The sequence below is a fragment of the Lepidochelys kempii genome, chromosome 5, assembly GCF_965140285.1.
Source record: "Lepidochelys kempii isolate rLepKem1 chromosome 5, rLepKem1.hap1, whole genome shotgun sequence".
Lineage (NCBI taxonomy): Eukaryota > Metazoa > Chordata > Testudines > Cheloniidae > Lepidochelys > Lepidochelys kempii.
Genome location: NC_136384.1, coordinates 54548220 through 54563530, shown reverse-complemented (window position 1 = coordinate 54563530; position 15311 = coordinate 54548220). Strand labels below are relative to the sequence as shown.

General features: G+C 41.8%; 1 long non-coding RNA gene across 1 annotated transcript; it reads left to right on the top strand.

The window, feature by feature from the left end:
* The first annotated feature begins 392 nt into the window (after positions 1 to 392).
* Positions 393 to 8085, top strand: LOC140912055 (uncharacterized). The gene is made up of 3 exons (XR_012159212.1): positions 393 to 461; positions 6210 to 6713; positions 7721 to 8085. It is a non-coding gene; the product is annotated as an uncharacterized LOC140912055 (long non-coding RNA).
* The last annotated feature ends 7226 nt before the right edge of the window (positions 8086 to 15311 follow it).

Here is a 15311-nt window from a genome sequence, read left to right as displayed (position 1 = left end):
ACCTGTATTGTATATCACATACGCCTACATATTTAAGAGCACATGTATTTATACACAGTCACACAGAAACATACATATACCGTTTCATATTTATTTTGCATATATGCCTATTTCTACTTTGATAGATATGCCTATATGACTCCTGGCGGAATTCTGCAGGACTGTGCGCCCACATAAAACAGCACCCTCCCCGTAGAATTCCTGTGCTTCTGTGCAGAAAATGGCAGGGAAGCAAAAGGAAGTTGCATGGGGGAGTGAGGGGGACAACCCTGGGCATAGTTCTTGGTGGGGGGGATTGCTCTGCAAGCGCAGAGCTCGTTTCTGCAAATGCAGAGCTGCCCAGCTGAAGGAGGCTGTATCTGGGCTCTGCTGACTCTGCAGCTGAATGTCACCTCGTGTGTCCTAGTGCCAGGCATTCTACCCTTCTGTATGCTGGAAGTCTTCCTGTTTTCTGTGCAACGGTGAGTGCCCGTGTTGGGGCTGGGTAAGGAGGGGGTGGGGAAAATGAGGGAAGGGGGGTGAGGGTTGGGGGGAAGAGGCAGTGGGGAAGGAAGGGTGGGGATAGGGTGGGGGAGGGGAATGTGGGAATGAAGGCAGGGGGATGGAGAAGAAAAGGGGATAGGGGAATTGGGGGGGGAAGCAGGATCCCAGCATGCAGCATCCCTTCTGCAGCACTTGGGGCTCCCCAGTTAAGCAAGCCCTATGAAGTCCTACCCCCATAAACCTGGACCCCTCTGCTGAGCTCCCCACACCCAGATCCCCATCCCACTGATCCTCAACCAGCTTCACCTGGACCCCTACCTCATCAAGACCCACTCCCCCCACACCCAGACCCCACTGCCGAGCCCCATATCTCCCCCCCACACACCCGCTGAGCCCCAACCACCTTCACCTGGATCCCCTGCAGAGTCCCATTGCCCCTGCACCTGGAACCCCCCCAACAAGCCTCTGTGCATCCAGATCTCCCACTGAGCTGACCCACACAGAAACCTCCCAGATTGCTCCCACAGAAACCTTTCACCCCATACCTGGATCCCCCCCACACTAAGCCCCTCCACACTTGGATACTGCTGGGCTGATCCTGCCCACCCACACCTGGTGCACCTGGCACAGAGGGGTGTTTCTGGGGCAGGCCCAGTCCTTGCACTATGTCAGGGTCAGGTGCAGCCTCACTGCCGAATCCCTGTACCAGGAGAGATGGAGGCTTCAGGATGATCTCCCATCTCAGTGCAGCCAGTGGCCTGTGCTCCCCACTGCCATGCTGGAGCCACATTTATTTACTGACAAATAAAATTTGCAGAATTTTAAAATATTGTGCACATAATTTTTAATTTTTGGTGCAGAATTCCCTCAGGAGTAATACTATATATATGAATACTAATATGGAGGTAGATATCAAATATATATATAAATTTATATATGGAGGTAGATATGGAGGTAAGTATATATATAAACACACAATGTGATTGTGTAGAAACATGTGCTACCATTAAGTACATAGGCATATGTGGCATGTATATATATAATGCCATATCTAGTATATGTATTTCTGTGTGAGTGTGTATAAACACATTCACACAGACATATAAGACAAACATTCACACCTTCTGAATAGAAAAGGAGTACTTGTGGCACCTTAGAGACTAACAAATGTATTTGAGCATAAGCTTTCGTGAGTTACAGCTCACTTCATTGGATGCATTCAGTGGAAAATACAGTGGGGAGATTTATATACACAGAGAACATGAAACAATGGGTGTATATAAATTTCCCCACTGTATTTTCCACTGAATGCATCTGATGAAGTGAGCTGTAGCTCACGAAAGCTTATGCTCAAATACATTTGTTAGTTTCTAAGGTGCCACAAGTACTCCTTTTCTTTTTGCGAATACAGACTAACACGGCTGCTACTCTGAAACCTTCCAAATGTTAATTTAGCTGGTAGTCTCAAAATGACAGAATATGTAGGCAGAAGAATTTATAAATGTATATAAATTCACAGGTTCAAAATACCAAAAAATATGTGAAAAAATACTACAAAATTTAACTTGACCTATAATGCATGTTAATAAAATATGCCTGTATGAGACCCCCTCAGATTTAAGACACCTTTCACAGCTAGGGATCTATTGAATGTAATTCCTTTTCTCTTGTAGAATAGCCTTTGTAAATTCAGCAGAGACCAGAGCAAGCTAATCTCTACTGCAGCTATTCTGTGCCAAGGCTTTCAAGTACTAGATAGGTAATCTAGAATGATTCATGCGCCAGTGTTTCTGAACATTCCTTTTGTGATAAATGTGCAGGGAAAAGGTTGATGCTCTGTTGTGATAATAAAGTTTCTGGACTGGTTTTACAAATCTGTTACTTTAACCAAGGACATGTTGTAATGCTGAATTGCCAGGTAATGTCGCAATCAAATTAGACTTCCTGGCACTGAAATTCACTGTTTTCCAGTAAGATGTGCAGTGAGGTAAGGAAAGTGAAAGACAATTAAGATATTTTTCGCTTGATATTAACTATTGTTATATGGTGCTTTCTCTATAAATCTTTTTAAATGAATTTCTTTGTATGGTTTAGTAGAAAGCAGTGTTGCAGAGCCCAAAGCTGATGAAAGCAAAGTATTTCAGGAATAGCTGACATTCGCGAAGAGTAACATGCTGACTGCTGACCCACTAGAACCATCGATGAAATATAAGAAACACAGAGCTATAAATATGATCAGTAGACGGTAATACATACATATTTAAATATGTTCCAATCCTCTGAACACATTGATAGGCAAATGTGCATATACCAATATATATTAAATCTTTTAATATGTCCCTTGTCTCCCAAGGGTGAAATTGATATCCTTCTACTCTTGTGGGCAACAGGGACATTGTAAGAAAGAGTGTCCATTCATGGAATATGAATACAAAGAGGGTTAGATGGCAGAAGAGAGGTCATGTAGGAGGATTCCCCCTACATTGATGGTCCTGCTAGAAGTTCAAGAAATGGAGGTACTGGGGCTTGTAGATTCAGGTGATGCAAGTCTCCCTAGCGGGCGAGATGATCAACCCAGAACAGACAACGTGTATACATTGCAGTGTATACATGGAGACTTAAAGCCTTACTCCAGTATACAGTGTGTTCCCTGTGTAAGACATCTAGGCTGTGAGAAGATTCTGGATGGGGCATTGGCTTGCTTTTTCTGGACAGAGGTGTATCATGAGGTGTGAGTATTGCTCGTCCTGTCCTGAGTGTCATTATGTGGCAGCAAAGAATGTCCTGAAGGCTCCCTTGATCCAATGCCATTAGTAGAAACCCGACTTGAGAGAATAGGGATAGACAAGGTGGGGCCTTCAGAAAAAGAACTCCTGGTAAAACTGGTATATACTCATAGTGGTGGACTATGTAACTCACTACCCCTAAGCCATCCTCTTGCATTTGGCTAAGGTGACAGCGATTGCTCCCAAGCTTGTAAGACTCGGCCCAGATAGGGTTCCTGCGGGAAATACAGATTGATCAGGGCCCCAGTTTTATCTTTTAGATAATGCATGCTCCCCTCTGAAAATCAAGGCCTTGAGAACATCAGTGTTTCATCCACAAACAGATAGCCTTGGAAAGATTTAACAAGATGTTGAAAGTGGGGTTTTTTTTGGACTGAGCCTACACTCTGGAACCAACTCCTCCCACTGCTGCTGTTTGCTGTGTGACAGGTACCCCAAGCCTCCATAGGATTCTTGCCCTTCAAACTGCTCTATGGATGTCAGCCCTGGGGAATCTTGGATGTGCTGGGAGAAGGTTGGGAGGAGCAAGATGCAAACATGCTCAGTATAACCCAATTCATCATCTGCCTACTAAAGCATCTTAAGAATTTGAGCACTTTTGGAAAAAAGAACCTCATCCAGGCTCAACAGAATTAAGAACAGGGGTATGTCAAGGTTCCTCCCCCACTCTGAACTCTAGGGTACAGATGTGGGGACCTGCATGAAAAACCTCCTAAGCTTATCTTTACCAGCTTAGGTCAAAACTTCCCCAAGGTACAAAATATTCCACCCGTTGTCCTTGGACTGGCCGCTACCACCACCAAACTAATACTGGTTACTGGGGAAGAGCTGTTTGGACGCGTCCTTCCCCCCAAAATACTTCCCAAAACCTTGCACCCCACTTCCTGGACAAGGTTTGGTAAAAAGCCTCACCAATTTGCCTAGGTGACTACAGACCCAGACCCTTGGATCTTAAGAACAATGAACAATCCTCCCAACACTTGCACCCCCCCTTTCCTGGGAAATGTTGGATAAAAAGCCTCACCAATTTGCATAGGTGACCACAGACCCAAACCCTTGGATCTGAGAACAATGAAAAAGCATTCAGTTTCTTACAAGAAGACTTTTAATAAAAATAGAAGTAAATAGAAATGAAGAAATCCCCCCTGTAAAATCAGGATGGTAGATATCTTACAGGGTAATTAGATTCAAAAACATAGAGAACCCCTCTAGGCAAAACCTTAAATTACAAAAAAGATACACAGACAGAAATAGTTATTCTATTCAGCACAATTCTTTTCTCAGCCATTTAAAGAAATCATAATCTAACACATACCTAGCTAGATTACTTACTAAAAGTTCTAAGACTCCATTCCTGGTCTATCCTCTACAAAGACCAGCATATAGACAGACACAGACCCTCTGTTTCTCTCCCTCCTCCCAGCTTTTGAAAGTATCTTGTCTCCTCATTGGTTATCTTGGTCAGGTGCCAGTGACGTTACCCTTAGCTTCTTAACCCCTTACAGGTGAGAGGAGCTTTCCCCTGGCCAGGAGGGATTTCAAAGGGGTCCACCCTTCCCTTTATATTTATGACAGGGTATAACTGAGGAGCCCGCTTATGAACTTTGCACCCTGGAGACAGGGTTCTGTTACTATTTCCATCTTCTGAGTTGAAACTGATGGCCTTCTGGCAGGACTCATTCAAGATGCTTAGGCAAATGGGCCTGTTAGATTCTGAGATCAAGCTACCTGGAAAGAGGAAGGAGGAAAAGATTTACCATGTAAATTTGCACAAGTCCTGGAAGACTCTGGAAGTCCTCCTGATAGATCCCCAGCCAATGACCCCTGAGCTAGGATCTGAGGTTGTGGCTTGTCTGGAAATGGGGCCTGTACTGTTAAATCAGATCTTTTCATCAAAACAGAAGAGCCAGTTGGGACAGTTGATCTGAGACTTCACACACTGTTCTCCAGAAGCCCTGGCTGAACACACTTGACATAAAATTATCTGAAGACAGCACCAGGACTACTAGTTAGAGTATTGGGTTGGAGGAGTCCTCATGAAACCAGTGTTAGATAAAGTCAACAGATCAAATTCCTGCCCCACACCCCAGATCAGAAGGCAGATATACTACTTCCTGGGCCTGGCATGATATTATCACTTGTTCATCCACAGCTTTACATTGATTGAAGGTCTCTGAATGATCTACTAGGAGGCAAAGACACCAAAAAAGTCTGCTGGGATGAATGGTGGGATAAATTTTTAAATATCCTGAAGCCACGACTGGGCCAGGCGCTGGTCCTCACTAGCCCAGACGTCATCTCGGAGTTCATTCTCTACATGGATGCAGGGTTGACAACTTTCTAATTGCACAAAACTGAACACCCTGCCCCACCCCTTCCTAGGGCCCCGCCCCCACTTGTTCCATCCCTCTGTCACTCGCTCTCCCCCACCCTCACTCATTTTCACCAGGTTGGGGCAGGGGGTTGGGGTGCGTGAAGAGGTGAGGGCTCCAGCTGAGAGTGTAGGCTATGGGGTGGGACTGGGGATGAGAGGTGCTGACCAGAGCCACCAGGGTTCCTTTTCGACCATGCATTCTGTTTAAAAACTGGACACCTAGCAACCCTACATGGATGCCTCTGATGTCAGATTGAGAATGGTGCTTTCCCAGGACTTTGAGGGCAGAGAGCACCCTATCCTATATTTAAGCAGAAAGTTATTCCCCAGGGAAAGAGCATACTTATTATTGAGAAAGAAGGTCTGACTATCAGTACCTGAGGGAGTCCACAGCCTGCTGGGTAGTTCCTAGTCACAGAGAATGCATACTCTGGGTGGGTAAATTCCATGAAGAACTCAAAGCCCCAGTTTGTGTGTTGGTGTATACCACTCCTGCCCTATATCTTCTGGACAAGAGCATACAAATACAGGGAAAGAACATACAAATGCAAATATTTTTTTTCCAGGAAGATTGGGACTGGGGAGACCCTCAAGCAAGAAACCTTTCTGGTCTTGGCAGGAGAGGAATGTGATGGGACATGCACCCACCCCACTGATAGGCTAATGAGCATCCCTGCACAGAGGCAGTGCCAATTAGGCTCACCTTCAGAACATGTGCCACCTGGAGAAGGGAAGCTTAAAAAGGTGAAACGCATGACAGAAGAAGGGCACAAGTTTGCCTAGGAGTAGAGGCTGCAGGCTAGCTTCTCCCAACATTTGGGGGACAGACTGACACTACAAGCCTGATACAGTAAGGGGCCCTGGAAGGGCACTCCCAGCCACTGACCTGTGTTGGAACTGGGGAGTGTTGCCAGGGACTAGAAGCAACTGGACTCAGAAAGAAACCTGGGAATGATCTTAACTCCTGTGAGAGATTTCCCAGGGGTGGGGGCTCCAATAGGGACACAGAGGCAAGAGACTCAGAGGCCATGGCTGATCCCAGGCTGAGAGTTGGCCATTTACAATTACATGTAAGTCACTTATTGCATCAGGGTGGGGAACTAGTGTACCAGTTTTCAATCTGTTAATATTTTAAATGGTCAAATTATAATTCCTTCAAATCTGAGCTTGGTTGGGAGAATGCTTTTGGGACGTCCTCCAGTCCACCATCACAGTGGATCTTTCTTGGCAAATTTAGCAGATGGGCTAAATACTGAATGGACCCTGGAGATAGAAATACACTTTTTTTTTTTTTAAATCCAGTATATGGTACATTCAGGTCAGGATTGAGGTGGTTTAGTAGGACTGTGTGTGGAAGCCTACACTGCCACTATCCATAAGGAATGCTTTCAGGGGATGAATACAACTTTTTTGGTGCTGTTGTTAATTTGGTAATTTTTCATGATCACCAGATTCACTTTGAAAGCCCATGAATAAAAGACTAAATAGTTTGTGAAAATATTCCAGAATTTGATTTTTCATACCACTTCTTGTCAAAAATGTAACTGGATACTGGCCTGGCCTACATCCACATTCAGAAAAGTAAGCCCTTTTACTCTCTGCACCAGCTACCCAGCCTATGGAAAATAGCATGGTTTTGTGAAAGCAGGTTCTACAGTTCTACTGCAACATCCCCATATGTGTAGGCAGAGAGTTAGAGGGAAGGGATGGGGACAGGATGGAGCTTTGGTTCCACCTCCCAATAAGATGGTCAATGCAGGTGCATCAGCATGCTCGGGGACTGTGATGGGGTATACAAACCCCACATTGGGCAACCAGGGGCTAGGGAGCTGCTCTGGGTTCAGTCAGTCCTGCCCTTCCACAGCTGCAAGATATGCACAGGTTGGAGGAGGAGTTAAAAGGAGAGCAGAACAGATCACTTTTGGGCAGACAAGGGACATTGTCAGACCTTTAATTTGCAGTTCCTGGGGAAAGAGCTGATGGAAGGAAGGATCTTTCCCAATAACACTGATCTGAAGGTCCCTCCCTCTCTCACGGAGTCAGTTTGTTTGTATTAATACCCCTGGTTTTTGTTTAGGGACTACTCTGGAAGGAGAGAGACTTGGAAGTGACCTGGCTGGAGGGTCAAGTCACTGGAGGAGGTGACATGCCACTACACAAGCAGAGCAGCTGGTGGCTGTTACAAGAAAACTGGACTTGACACAACCACAGTCATTTTGTGTACTTGGCCACCATAAGTTGGAAGCAAAAACACCACACAGAATTTGGCCTTGCTTAGGTAGACAAAACTTGCTGCACTGCAACAAGGACAAATTCATAAAAGCGGGGGAGGAATGTAAATCGCTGACCTTGGTCTAAGTCTCTGTGTTTGTAAGTTTCTTTCTAGAAGCTGCTGTGCTAATAAATAAAAATTATAAATTATTTGCAGATGCTAAAAAAACCCAGCCTATTAAAAATTACTTTAAATTATGCTCTGTCTTAAGTTACCTATATATATACATACATACACACACTTTAAAAACCTTTAAATTTTCTATAAGCAAAAAAAAACCCTGCAGCTAGAAGAAAGGCTAGCCACCAAAAACCTGCTGCTGCCACCATTTGAAACCACCTCAGGCTCTGAGTAACTATATTTTGAAGTGCTCTAGACTATTGCTATTTTAAATGTGTGCTTTGCACTCAATAAAAACAAGGATTTTTGAGTGAAAGCACTCTTGTGTGTAACAATCATTTATCAGATGGAGATAGTGTGTCCCCCACTAATTTATTTCCTGACACTGCCTAAAAAACAAAAACAAAATAGTTACCAAAGCTTTGGGTTCAAGTAACCATGAGAAACAGCTGCAGCCCCCTGAGAGACAGCTGCCATACTATGCTCAACAACAAGGAGGTGCCAAGCAGTGAGCTGATCCCTTCACAGGGACATAATTTGCACCAGGGTATATGGTCAGCACAGGATACATTCCTTCTCACATCAAGCTGATATTGGGAGGCTGATGTGACTCTGATTCACAATTTGTTGCCCATGTACAGGGACAGAAAAAGTAATTCAGCCCTTTGCATTTAGGCTTTAATAAAATAATAAGGGGAAAAAACTGATGAAATTTTGCAATATATTTTAAACTTTTTTCAACCAGCTTATTTAGATAGTCATATATTGTCATTTGAAATATATTGTTTGCTTACATTTTTAAAAATACAGTGCCACCAATCACCCACAGAGATCCAATATTTTAATTGGATATTATTTCAGAATTGGTACTTACTGTACAGTTAGTAAAAGGGTATTGAAAGACACAATGTTTTTGTCACAGTGGTGGAACAATTACTACCATATGAGATGTAAAACTGTATAACGGATAACAGTCAGCAAAAATTATGGGCCAGATTTTTAAACCTATCATCCAATTTCATACCCACATATCTGAGACAGGCATCAACTGCAGCTACAAAATTCCCATCACAATATATAAATCAGATGCTTACTTATCTTACATGTTATTATTTGTAGCTACAATTTGTTGATTTCATTTTTTGTACCTGCATAAGTTTAGGTGCCATAATCAGCCCCTTTACATATTTGGCTCTAAAAGTCTGCTTTTTCCCCCACTGTGGGAGTTGTGGTTGTGATTTCTTTAAATTTTATTTTTCATTTTTTCTGAGAGAGAAACCCAAACATTCATGGTGCTAAGTTATTATTCAGTTGCACTTCCACTTCACTGGGATGTTAAGTGATCATCCTAAATACTGGGCTAAGAAATCAGCTAAGCAACAATAGAATTTTATTCTAAGGGGAAAAAAACATAAAATGACACTGACTTTATTGAAAAAATAAATGAAATCAACAGAGAAAGCTCCACCAAGGAGCTGTCCTTCATGACATTAAGTTTTGGTACAGTACATCTAGCTGTACTGAAAAGAGTCTTCAAAAATAATTATCCCAGGTGAAAATAGCAAGAGGTGACTACAATTGTGTATTCTTTACCTAACAATTTCCATTCAGACTAAATCTTCTTTCTAGGTATAGTATCTACTCCTCTGAACCAAACCTGTAAAGAGATTAAACCATGAAAAAGGGAGAAAATACAATAATACACCTGTATAACTCTTTATTGTACCTTAAAAAGTCATTACACTTTAATGTAATGTTCATTTGATTTAAAACTTACAAGTACAAATACATTAAGAATATATACTTAAATTTAATTACAGTGGACCCCCGTTACAGATAAATAATTTATTTCACGAAAGAGTCTCACTCTAAGCAAAGGCTTGTTATATGTGGAATTCAAATTTCCTCCTACTTAGACAATTTGGGGCTTCTATTCTAAATCATCATAGATGAGTTTCCACTAGGAGAATGTTCCATGGGATTCGAACACTAATTTATTTTTTTCTTTACAATATGTGGATGCAAGTCATATTGTAAAATTGTTTTAAGATTTCTATGTGAAACCAGTGGTAGAAAGTATCTGATATTTTTGGAGGATTGACCTATATTATCAGAAAATCCTAAAAAGGAAAAACAACCCCCCTTCCAGTTCTGTGTATCGATCCAGAAAGTGGTATATGTAGGAACAACTGTCTTAATATTGAATGAAAAAAGGCTAACACTGGCACAGAGTATCTCCACGTGTAGAAATCTCTGAAGAAAGGAACTTGAGTGTGGTGAGTTAAGGTTGAAAACTCTCAGGATCTCCTTGCAGAAGTTTTCTCTAATCATTCTATCAATGGAGAAGGGATTCAGGGGTGCAAGACTTGTACCTCTCTTTAGAATGAACAGGGGGAGAAGGACCTACATCCAAAACCACAGGTCCCCAAGATCTTAAATAGGGGGTCATCACCATGGAAGACTGTATTAGCTTTGAGATCTTGGTTCCCCTGGTCACTGCTGGCCCCAGAATCCACCTTAAAAGGGGAGTTGGGGGCCACAGATAAGGTAATGTAACTTGTACCCACATTACCATTTCTAAATAACCACAATTTGTATAATCACTTGCACCTCCCAGTCCTGCTGTCAACTCACCTCCTCCCTCCTGACCCATCCATTTGCGATCACCTCCCTTGATTTGACTCACAGATCCACAAGGAGACAGCCATGCATCTGAGAAAGAAATTAGAAGAATGATGCCCTGGAGGTGACTGACATCACCCCATCTCCCATAGCTTTACAGAAGAAGTGAGGGTCTCCGTGCATTATCTGGGTTATATTTTAATTTGGATATTTAGTTAAGCTGAAAGTGGGGCAGGGGGGCATCTTTAGCATAACTTAAATACATATAAAAATAACTCCAGGTTATTAGTACTTATGTATCTCACAAAAGCTTTTCAGAGATGAGTCTCTCAAGGCTGAGAGCGAGATGAAAAACAGCATCTGTGTTTTAGTAATAATTTTCCATGTATTGTCCTTTCAGAAATCTGTTTGGCGCCTGTGAGCAAACTCCTGTTTCTTTCCTCTCAGCTATCTTGACCCAGACAGTTTTTCAAAAGGCTGTTATGAAAATGCTTTTCTTTATGTTTAACTTTGACTAGGATTCATTCCTCTTGGTTACATTTACTTGGTTTAAATATACTGGATACAGAGTCCAGAGATCTTGCATGCATTCTTCAGTAATCCAAACACCACCCTTCTGAGGGGCTGTTTTATCATAGTTCAAATATCAGGTATCATAGTTCAGATATTAACTTAAATTAAATTTTCTCCCAAGTATACAGGTTGTTCAGACCCTTACTGGGCTCAACAGTATTTTCAAAACACAACTGTTCTCAAACCTCTTTAGGCTTCTGCTCTTCCCCAGCATTGCCACTCCTCTTCCCCTGACTCAGGGTCATCTGCAGGATCCTATCTTTTCCCTACAGGACTGTCTGTCCCTAACTGAGTGCCATGTTGATCTTTTATCCATGGATCAGGTGATATCACCTGATCCCTGGCCTTGATCAGCTCACCTGGGAGGCACTAATTAGTCACAGGTGGGGTTAAGCCAACTCACTTAAAGGGGAATCCCATAGTGTGACACTCCAATGAGTCCTGGTCTAACTTGTGTTAAGTAAAGCTATTGCTTTGTGGACTTTTTTTTTTTTTGCACAGCAGATGCGTTAATATAGGCATATTTAGCACAGCAGTTTGTATCTGTTTGATCAATCATCCCCATTCTGAACTACACTGGAAGCTTACCTTCAGGGACAAAGCATTCTTCATTTTATGGGTCTGCCATTTTTGCCTTTGTAAGAGAACCAGGGTCTACAGTAAGACATTAGAAGGAAGAGACTTACTTATACCAAGGTTATGACCTTAACAATCCAGGGGAAGGGAGGGCTGGGAGTGAGATTTTGCTGGGGAAACAATGGAATAATAAATACCGAGAGAGAGTTTTACATACCCAATGACCTTCTGTTGTCCATGGGGGTTCTAACTTTGCATTTTAAATCTTAATTAAAAATTTTACATATTACTTTTGATTTAATTTTGTAATAAAATCACAACTACTGTATTACATAATGCATCTTATTTATGGATTAGAAAGTCCTTAGTGTTTACCATTAGATGCCTGAATCATTTTTTTCATCTCATTTTCATTATTCTGCTTTCTGTAGACTGTTCAAAGTTCTTTCCTCTTTCTCAGGGGCCAAATTTCCACCTAGCTCCAAATTACCCTCTGTGCAGACAACCAGTCAGAAGCATAAACCCCATATGTGCATGTGAGCAGATCTGGAAGTTAGGAGTGAAAATGCCCAGGTCAAGCAAATCAGTGACCACAGAATTAACAGCCACTTCTGAAAATTTGACCCTTATTGTCTTTTATTTTCAAGAAGAAAGCCCTTTTGGTAATCTAATTGCACATAACTCCCTTTTCTTGTCTCTTTCATTCTGTGGCATTCAGCCGATGCAGGGACCCACACTGAAAAGTAAAATAAAAATATCCTATTCCGAATGAGGCCAAGTCCCATATTCCCATGTTAGTTTTTACAGTAGTCTCAGCGGTTATGTTTGCTCCCACCTTGGCAGAAGTATAAATTTCCCCAAAGGCTTGAAGGCACAGATTTTTAGACTCTTCGTTTCAAGAGTAAAGTCTGAATGACTTGTTTTTCTAGCTTGAAAGGTGAGCATAATGGGTAGAAGACAGCAAGCTCACCTGCTAAAGCTAAAAAGCATTGAGAGGCTCATTTGCAGAGTCTGAATCTTAAGCGAACAGCTGGCTGCATCTCTGGAGAATGTTCCAATCTCCTGTTCTCATCAGTAATAAGCTGCTTATCAGGTTCAACTTCAGTTGCTCCTATAAAACTTGGAACTCACTGTTTTGAACACTCTCACTCTTTGCCTCAGGTTAAAGTTATGAATCTTGTTTAACCAATAGCTTACAGTTCTCCCAGGGGTGTCTCCATTTTAGTGCAGTGCCTACAATATTTGAAGCCCTAGTTTGAAGAGATAAAAATTTTCTTCAAAAATATAACTGAAAAAATGAACACACAAGGAAACATGTTGGTAGTGCTCGTTTTAGAGACAGCTTAAAGTTATCAATCATACCAAATGAATTAGTAAATTAGTACAAATCTCATAAACTGGGTTCATGGGAATGTTTACATAGCAGTTCCATGCACTGAATATCATAATTTGTCTCTACCATCCACTGCCAGGTATCCGTCTGCTGTGTTCAGATTTACCTGACCGTAATGTTTCTCAGACTGTTTACATAGTTTTCTTGGTTTTTTGTCATTATTGCTGTTTCAGTGTGAGTTTAAGTTAGTTACGATAAAGAAGTCTGATAATAGGTAAGAACACGTGTGAAGTTTTTACCAAGGCTGGGTATAGTGCCGATGCTGAAGCACAGCATCTGAAAATAGCATGTCGGAACACAAATTGGTTGGAAGAAAATAAAATTAGGAGCCATACAGTCTTAAAAACAAAAGCATTGATGATGGGGAGTATTACTCTTGTGACCTATTACTTATGATTTAGATGTTACCTCCCACTTTTTAATGCTTTCTTAGATATGTTCTGACAAAAGTGAACCTCCTTAATTTGCTACTGTAAATAAGTGCTTCTTTTCTAACCATTAGTTACCTGCTTAAAAAAACTAAGAACTTCATGTCAACAGAAACTCCCTTCAGTTATTTCTTTGCTGCTTCTGGGAAGAAGCGGCTAACATTTGCAAATATTTTCAAATATGAAGGAAACACAAAGAGGTACCTCAGACACTTACAACAGTTCCTTTGTTAATAAGGCAATCACAAAACATGCTTGTTTGCTTTTATGTAAGTAGTTCTCATGTCAAAACATCATCATAAAATGAATATTCATTATTATATTGATGCTTCTTTCAGAATAAAAGGCATGGTTATTACAAGTGATCATTTCAAACTGAAGAAGCAAGAAGGACTTGATGAAAGCTATCTATATTATTAATGATAAATTTTGTATCCACGTTATCACTATCTAGCTGAACTCCAATTATTCCAAGTATACTTGATCTATAAATCTGTTGATCTGTTTAGGACTGGAGACTTGCAAACCTTCACATAAGTTAAACGCTAGCCCAAACTGTCCTCCCTCACTATCTAGTCTAATCTTTTTTTGAAATGTGGAAAGGTTAAAATCAGTTTCTATATTTACTAATTTCATCTGCGATTGGAAGTGAAAATACTGAAAGGAGCTATTCTTACTTAAGATGGTTTACAGTATTGCCAACTTGCCACGTTTTTGTGACTGGCAGGATTTTATAAGGGGCTGGGCAAGTCTCACTGTGATGTGAGACACTTCAGACCTCTAGTAAGGGGAAATCCCTCTTATTGACTGCCTAACCAGCTTGACTTCTCCTGTGACTGAGCAACTAATCCAATTGATACAGGAAGAGCTCTTTCCCTACACCTCCACCCTCAGCAACCCAAAGGCATTCTCACAGGGGAGATGGTAGCTATAGAGCCTAGAAGCTCAGAGTAGCTTTGCCCCCTTATGCCCCCCTACCCTACTGTGAGCAACCAGGTTAGGATTGCACCTCTGCTCCTCCCCAATTTTCACCTACAACACCTGGCCAGAGAAAGGGCAGTGGGGGGAGTGAAGAACCCCTAGGGCTCTCCCACCCGCAACGTGAAAGAGGGAGAGGGGACCTCCCCCACTAGGCCTGGGAGAGGGAAGTGAAGAACCAGGAAAAACTGGTGCAGGAGGGGTGACAGGGCTGATCTAATACTGGGATTAGAGGACAAAATTGATTTTGAGGTTAAGGGCAGAATTAATTGCCAGTCAGGTGATGGGCAGTTGTTGGGGGGTTAGAGCTCCTACAGCAGGGGGCCAAAATCACCTTTCCCAATACATATGGGAAAGTAGGCAATGCTAATTGTCCCTCACACACACTGAGGATGGGGTGGGGAGTTCAAAAATCAAAAGACAGTCCAAAACCCCACAATATAATCTTATCTTTTAAAAATCTTATGATTGTTTGGGCCATTCTCCGGCTTTTGAGGTGGGTCTGTCTCATGATTTTTCAACCCCTTGAAGCTGACAATAGTGGCTTTATTTCCACCAGATCCAAATCATGAAATAGTGGAATCATCAATAAAGAATATTTTTGTAAATGGATGATACAGTTCAATTCCCAGACTAAAGAAATTTCGATAAGCTCTGGATAAGCTTTGAAACTTTTTGCAAAATTTTACTCTGAAACTTGATGTTG